Source organism: Grammomys surdaster, unplaced genomic scaffold (genome assembly GCF_004785775.1).
Source record: "Grammomys surdaster isolate TR1022 unplaced genomic scaffold, NIH_TR_1.0 186, whole genome shotgun sequence".
NCBI lineage: Eukaryota > Metazoa > Chordata > Mammalia > Rodentia > Muridae > Grammomys > Grammomys surdaster.
Genome location: NW_021604631.1, coordinates 3,514,034 through 3,523,032, shown reverse-complemented (window position 1 = coordinate 3,523,032; position 8,999 = coordinate 3,514,034).

Below are 8,999 nucleotides of genomic sequence, written 5' to 3'. Positions count from 1 at the left end.
TATGTATGTATGTATGTATGTATGTATGTATGTATGTATGTATGTATTTGGAGAGACTCTCATAGAAAAACCAAGAAGTACTTAAATCTAGTCAAGGTGACAAAAAAGATTGATCATCACCCAGGTGTTAACAAGAAACACTGGCAACTGGAACTTTTGTACATACTTTGGAAGTTTCTTATAATCATCCACTTACCATGTGACCTAACCATCTTGCTCATCAGTGTTCTTACTTGAGATATGCTGAACTGTAATTCACATAATGTGGACAAATGTTGATACCCGTTCAGATGGCCAGGTAGAGAATGAATAGCATTACACACCTATCATACTCTATTGGACAGAAAAATATGAAGGACATCATATGATAAATGCCTAACCTGTCTTAGGTAAGTCTTAACGTATTTTCCTGAGTAAAGAAAATACTCGAAAAAAGTTATGCTCCTATAGCGTTTCTGTAAAGATAGAATTGTGGATGTGACTAGCAGATCCTGACATCATGGAGGAGTGTTAGTGTTTACAAAAGCCGGTTTTTCCAACAGGCACCTTTCAGAGTGATGGACCTGCCTGGTGTGCTGATAGTGGTGGTTGACTGGGCAAATGTATGTACTTGATAAATTCACAAGACTCTGCATATGCAAGTAAACTTCATTATGTGTCAATATAAAGGGCATGTATACATATATAACAGCATTATTAGGGAATGGATATGATTTAAAAGTAATGATATTTAAAATGTAGACTCTGACAAACTTTGACTGATGTGTACAAATATGAAATCACCCCTACAGTCAAGGTAATAAATAAACTGTTAACTTGAACAGTTTGCTCCTAATCCTTTTCTTTCCTTTTTACTTAAATTGTCGCAAGTACATGTAACGTTGGAACTACTGTCTGAGTGTGAGTGTGACAGTGTGTATGTGTAAGTGTGGGTATGTATCTGTGAATGAACGGATGTATGTATGTGTGTGTTGATTGTGCTTGTGTTAGGGTGTGTGTTGAGTATGTGTATGTTAGCGTGTGTGTGAGTTTGTGTGTGTGTATGAGTGTGTGAGTGTGTGTGATTGTGTGTTGAGTGTGTGTGTGATTGTGTGTTGAGTGTGTGTGTGAACTTGTGTGTGTGCATACAAGTGGAGACCACAGTTTGACATCTACTATGTTCCTCAATCTCTCTCCACCTCATTTTGTGAGACAGGATCTAGCACTCTAGCTAGAACTCACAGATCAGCTTGACTCAGCTGCACGTGATTAGGATTAAAGGTTGGGTCTTCAAGAGTACTGGAGACTGGAACCCAGGTCTTCGTGCTTACAAGGAAGCACTTCACTTTCCTGAGCATGTCATCTTCCAAGCCTCTGTTCTCTTAAACATTTTAATGTATGATGTAGTGTAAACTCTGAACACCATAGTACACGGGTGCTTCTAGAATGGATGTTATCTTACAAGAATGACACTTACTAAAAAGCACATGAACTTACTAAGTAGTGAAAGTCCCTGCTTCCTTCCACTGAGCTCTTGACAGTGGTGCTGTGTGTCTACTTTTTGAGTTTGCCTGTTTTTGGTAATTCATCCTAGTAGGGTCACGGAGCTCTCTACACTCCTGTTTATGGTCTATTTCACTTCACTTATACTAATGAATTATACCCTCCAGCTTTGTTTGTGTTATTATGTATGGCAGAATTTACTTTTTAAAAAGTAAATAAGGATCTGAAGAGTTGGTTTAGTGACAGAGCACCTGCTACTCTTGAAGAGGACCCAGGTTCAGTTTCTAGCACCCACACATCAACTCACAACCATCTATAATTTTAGTTTCAAGGAATATGGTGCCTTCTTTTGGCCCCCATGGGCACCTGGTACATACATAGTTCATTTATAAACATGCAGGTAAACATTCATATACATATAATAAAAAGAATAAGTTATTTTAAAATTAAAGGAAGAACAATATTTTATTTGTTAATCTATTTATTTACTGACAGATTTTGAGGTGGTTTCTACACCTTGGCCATTATGAAGAAATTGCCACAACTCCAGGAATTCAGCTATCTCATTAAAACTCTTCATTCTGCTATCTTACTAAATATCCAGAAAAGCAGTTGCTGAGTTATTCTACAGTGACATTTTTTAACTTTTGAAGAGATCCAAAGTGTCTCCTATCAGAAAACAAAGCTTTGGTGCCATAGAGGAAGCATTTCAGCAAAATGAAAATACAACCTATGACCTCAGAGAAAATATTTATAAACAGTCAAGATATTTAAGAAATCCTTATGACCTGGTAGGAAAAAATCCACAGCAACAAATACTTGTATTAAAAATAAGTAAATAGTTCAAATAGACTTCTCTTGAAGGAAGAGAAGCAGATTATCAAAGAGTATGTGGAAATATTCTCAACACCAGTGGTCAGGAAAATGTGTTTCAGAACCATCATCAGATACAACCTTACACTTGTAGCTAAAATATATCTGACTGGCAAATGGCTCAGCAGTTAAGAGTATTTACTGCTTTTTCAAAAGACTTAGGTTCAGTTCCCAGCACATACATCAGGAGTTACACAACTGCCTATAACTCCAGCCATAGAGGACTAGATACCTTCTTTTGACTTTCTGGGTACCCATATGCAAGGGTGCGCATATACGTATGTAGGCACACACATGTAAATATAAAATAAGACTTTGTATATATGTATGTATGTTTATGTCTGTGTGTTGAGATATCTGTGTTTGTATGTGGGGTGTACACACATAGTCATACACGTACAAAAATCTTAAATTCAAAGAGCAAAATTAGCCCTTTACCTCAGTGAGCACCAAATGTAACAGCAGTTCAGAATTTTCACATCTTAGTGTCTTCCACTATGAAAATTCACAGATAAAAGCCAGTTTTCCCAAAGTCTTCAATACTTTCAGTAATTTTCATCTTGATAGTTTATTGAGAATCATAAACAGTTATAGATGTAAAGTATAAATTAATGATATTAGAATAATGATTGAGGCCTAGATATTAAGATTCCATCTATAGTGGCTGGTGTATTTCTTATCCATAAAAGTTGTGCTGAAATATTCCTCTCTGATGACTGTAGATGGGGCAAGAAGGATGAACTTTATATTACATTAAGGCATTGGATGCCAGTCTCTTAAACCCTGTGAAAATCCTCAGGCAGAGAAGAAAATGCCACTGCCACAAAATGAACGATATTCTGCTGTGTACACAAAGCATACCCAGAAGTGAACAGGGGGAAGAGAAAAGACACCTGGGAGAAATGTTACAATGAGAAACAAAAGATAATCTGTAAAGACTTTCTTTTCTAATTATTACCTATATTCATATTTATTCATTTAAATGAATTGAATAAATTTATGACAACTGAAAAAAGATAAAGATTTGCCAGTCTTGGGTAATCATACATTGGCATGTTGAGGAATCCTGGAAAGAATGAGATCTTTGGCCCAGGACTGTTATCAAAGGCTAAAGTTTTCATATTGTCTTTCTTATTCTCTTGATTATTCTAGGAAGACTTTGCCATGATCCCTTAGACTTACACAAAAATCACTTTCCAATGTGACTGATTCTTCTCTTTTGGTTGGGGCCAAGGTGCAATCAGGACAATTGTTTCTTTCATAAAAGATCAAATGATTTTAAGAGAAAACTGGACAGGCTGTTTTGGTGCATTGTATCAAAAGGATGCTATCAACTTTGCAGAATGGAAATGAGAAGACTTGTTAAGAGAAGAATTTTGGTAGATAAAAACCTTAAAAAAAACAACAACAGATTCAAACAAGGAGTCCCGATACTTCCATGTATCTACAGTTCTTTATAATTATATAAAGTGCAGTGTACATTACATACACAGTTGAAGTCCATCTTCCTAAAATCCTTATGAAGCCAGTGTGACAGAACTGAGATTCGCTCTGTCATGCCTGGTGTTGTCTATTGGTTAACACAGACTGAATAAGTATGAGAGATAAAATAGTAACAGTCACACAGATAGATATTGCACCAGATGTGTAAAGATAGGGCCTTCTCCCATGGAGCTGACAGTACATTAAAATACTCAACAATCAGGTTCTTGAAGTTTCTATGGGGGTGTGTGTGCAAATAAAACATGGAAAGAAAGCTTTAACAAAGGATTTATATTCGTGTTACAGTTTAGAGAATGAAGAAGAGTTATAGGAGTTTGCTTAGATATCTCCTTCATGCAGCAGGGCCTCCTACCCACAAATGCAGCAAGGCTGCCTACCACCCCACGACTGGCTTTCCTGAGTGTGAGCCAAGGATTTAACTCACGAACACAAAAAGTCAGGATGTTTCTCTTCCTTTGTAGTAGGAAAAAGCATAGAAGTGATAAGATCTGAGGCCACAGAATAAGGTGATTGATCCTGAACTATAACTGCATTGCCTGCTTCATAAACCTGATGTTTCATTGATAATCATGTTTTCAAGTGTTAATAGTAAAACCCAGTTATTCCTAGATTATAAATGCCATCTGACATGCATGTTATGCTCACGTTACACCAAGTACCATTCTTAGACTTATGCATAAGAATTGAGATTTATTCTTATTACAGTTCCATAAGGGAGATGCAAATCAGTGCCCCCCCCACCCTGTAGAAAAGAAAACCAGTGCACATAGGGGTTAGGAAAATCCCCTACGAAGGCATGACAAGTGATAGATGAGGGAGGATTCATACTTAACATGTGTGTTTTATATCCTCTGAATGCCTTTGCTCGCTAATTAGAAATAAGATCCTGTGGTTACAGAACACAGACACATGTCAAGGAGAATTTAACGGACAGTGAAGAAACAGAGCAGTGAAGCAAAGAGAACTAGCTAAGGGAGCTGGCACTCAGCCCTGATATGGGAGAGAAGAGTGCAGAATAATGACCTCTATGGGATATCTTTGTTTTATTTTGTTCTGTTTTTGTATGTGTGTGCATGTATTTGCATGTGTTTGTCTGTGTGCACGTGTTCAGGTGGTCCATGTGTAAGTGGAGGCCAGAATTATTTGGTATCTTTCTCAGGTACTCTCCGTCTGAGGTTTTGAGACATGACCTTTCACTGAGGTCAGAGCCCACCAATTTGGCTAGACTGAGTGTCTAGGCAGCTCTGGGGATCCTATCTCTGCTTTGCCCCTAGCCTGCGGTGACAGATGTATGCATTACACCTGGGTTTTACATGGATGCTGTGGGTTTCTAAACACATCCTCGTGATACTTTGCAAGGTAACCATCTCTCCAGTCCCCATCACAAAGTACTTTATTTAAAATTTTAAAAAAATGGAGGCTGAATGAGACGGCTCAGCAGGTAAAGGTACTTGCAGAATATAGCTGATAACCAGAATCCAGTCCCCAATTCCCACAGTAAAAGGAGGGGGAAAGCTCCTGAAACTTGTCCTCTGACGTCTATATGTACACTGTGGAATGTGGACATCTGTACTTACAGGACATCACATCCATAATAGTAATAAATACAATAAACAAAATGTTGCTTAGTGCTATCAATTGCACTAACAGTTATACTCATTTGGACTCTGAATTGGTGCTTTCAGGTGTGAAATTTTTAAAATAGAAATGTTCTACTAAAAAGTTTAAGAGCTGTTACTGATCTCCAGAAAAGTTCAACTACATTCCTTTCTATACAATACCGAGGGTTCTATTTCTGCTGGAGACGTCTATGGCTATGACTGCCTTCTTTTGTGATGACAGGGCTATGTTTTCTTAGCAAGAATTTAGACAGAATGTGAAATCTAGGAAAATAGTTAATTAGAATCATTTTGTGTTTACCCTAACTAAGACAAAAAGTGGTTCCTAAATCTTCAAATGAGTTTAGTAACGATAGAAACAAAGAGAATATCAATGAAGTTTCAATGAGTGCCAGTTTTCCAAGTGTAACACAAGTGTGTCTGCAGAGACAGCAGGAATGGGGTTAAGAATTCAAGTAGAATTTATAGCTTTTCTATTACTTCTTCCCAAAGCCTGAAAACTTGGCAATTTTGATTCCTCATTTCAAAAAAAAAAAAAGCTAAAAAGAAAGTATGATAATTTAAAGAGAAGGATGGAGGAGAGAAAAATCTGATCCCTCCCTGCCTCTTGCCAGTTACCAAGAACATAGACAAGTCTTCTGGGTACATTTACATAGACAGCACAGGCATGCCTAGGCTTACTAAGCCTTGCGTCACCTGATAGAACCACAAGAAAGTAATAATCATGAAGCCCTAGAAATGTGTGGCTCAGTGGTTGGACCTGGGTCTGAAACAACCTTCTAAAATATTTTATTTAAAACAAATTATCAACCCAGATGGGGTGTATATGTCTGCATTTCCAGCACTCTGGAAATAAAAGGGTGGAGAATATCAGGTTTGAATCCAGTCTGGTCTGTGTAGTGAGACATTGTCTCAAAAAAAAAAAAAAAAAAACCACACACACACACACAAACACAGAAAAGAACAAAGACAACAATTTTATATGATTATTAGAGATGCAAACCAAGCCTAAGCTTACATTATATATCTAGATAGTATTTTAAATCAACTTTTGTTTAATAAGAATAAATAAATATGGCATTTTTTGTAAAGGACATAATTATAAAAACAATACAGATTGCATGCAAAAGGTAGAGAATTTCTTACTGGTGAAGTCAGGTGCTTTAGGATATAAGAGTGCCGTCTACATTCCCACTAAAGCATTTCCTCACATGAAGATAGCCATCATGGAGACCCCTCTCATCTCTACCCTTACCCCAGATATTTCTACGGTACCCCATATGAGTTCATAAGAAGAAGGAAGACACATGCCATGAATGGATAGAAGTTAGAAGACAATGGGAAAAAGAAATGAGGAAGAAAATGAAGATGATGCTTAGTTCACGCTTCTAGTTCTCAAATTTGGAGAATCATGTCCTAGCACTCAAATTGAAACAGAGTGGTAGAAATTACTGCGCTCACTGAATGGACTCAGGCTGAGCAGTCCTCTTGGCATGACCAGCATTGGTTACATTTCATTACTTCTGTCTCCTGCTGTTGGCTTCCAGCATACCAAATGTGCCTCCTTTAATTAACATAGAAAATATTTTGGCTGACCTATGCTCTGGAATGAAATCAATGTCAATGATTTCTGTGATTCTGCTCAATTTTGCTTTATTGATGTTTCTTTCTCTCCTTCATACTAGCGCCAAAGTAACTTTTATTCTATTTGGGGGCAACCTGGAACAATGTATTATTTTGTGCTTTTCTGAAGTAGTAGGATTTAACTAGTTTTTACTGTCTTAGCTCATCGCCTGACAGGAGTAAATCAAATCTTTGAACATGAAGCACAGACAACAGGTGAGACTGAAGATAATGACATCTAAGGACTACACAATTCTGCGGAAGACAGGGATGCCACCCACATTATATCTTTCATCCTTCCTCTTTTGTATTTCTCCCAAATACATCCTGAATTTCATGGAGTAACACTAGGACAATGAAATGCTACAATTAGTGTTAATAACAAGAAACATCTAATTTCAATTTTCCATCTCAAATGAAATGATCTTAAACATGTTCTCATCTTCACATATCATGTTCCTAATCTCTGGTTCTATGTTTTTAAACTTTAGGCTGTCATTTATTTATTTAGGCTATTTTAAGAGAATAAGGTAACTGGATTTAATGGGGTGATGATTTTTATTTTTAAAATAGTTTTTCTTTATTTTTGAGAATTTTAACTAAATCAAATATGAGACGAGATCACATCTACCCCACATTTTCCCCCTGAAATGTCTTCCATATTTCTCTAGCAATTTGTATAATTGAGGAAGATTAGAAGGAAAATTTTGAATGTAACTTTTATCACTGTGTAGCAAACCACCTCCAAACAAGGTAAATTATAATGCTGATTAACTTGTCATGAATCTAGGGTTGGGAAATGGTCTGTTACGTGTATTCACTCTCATCCTAAAGTCAGCTAAATTGGCTAGAGGTATGTCCAATGGTCTCATTCCTATAGCTGGCACTCAGTGCCTTTATCACTGCTCACCACCGGCTATCTCTTTATGTGGTTTCATGTTAGACTGAGAGATGAATCATGATTTTGTGGGAGAGTGATACAGAACAATCCACACAACTTTACTATTCACATTTTATTGGTTAATGCCAATCCTATATTACAAGAATAAGTACAGGATTCTACCTTTTCACAGAAAAGGTTATAATCAACATGTGATCATATACATACCAGAGAACATGAAAATTTACATTAAATTTTCATGTTTAGAATCTCACAGTGGATTTCTTGATCATGTGGTATATTTTATAATTATGTTCATATTTTTGGCTCTGGGGGCTCTCTTAGTATATTGTGTTTTGATGAGTGCATACAGATTATGGATTTAGAAAATATGACAAAATGAAGTGATAACACTTTTTATAAAACACACACAAATTTAGATTTGAAAGCTACGGGCAGTCACTTGGTAAAACTAAGGAAAGTTGAACATCTAAGACATTTCTAGGGGGTAGAGTAAGCTTGACAAAGAATCCTGAAGCATTTTAGATAGGTATAACATTTATATAAATGGGGAAAAAAAGACAAGACAAGCAGTGCTCACAGAAGTGGCCAGCATTATGTGGGGGTTAAAGAAATGTGCAGTTTGCTGAGCCAGGAAGTAAAGAGATACTGGTTTTGTAAGGCAGATGACACTAGTAATGATATAAAAAACATGAGGAATGGGTAAAAAAAAAATTACAGCCATGGGGAGAAAAGGCAGTCTACATTTGCAGCGAAGTTTCATATTCAAACAATAATTCTCCCACTCTGACATCAAGTAGTATGTATCCCAAGCCTGAGTTTGACCACAATATTACAATGATATCACACAATATCACATTGCACAATGTTAGTGCAATTGCAGTATTGCACAATATTGTACTTGGTAGCCTATGTAGTGACCTTCGCTTGTTGCTCATGCTCCGTGTTCCTCCCTGTGCTACAAATGCCTTAACGACAGAGCTATGTTCTCTTTGTCT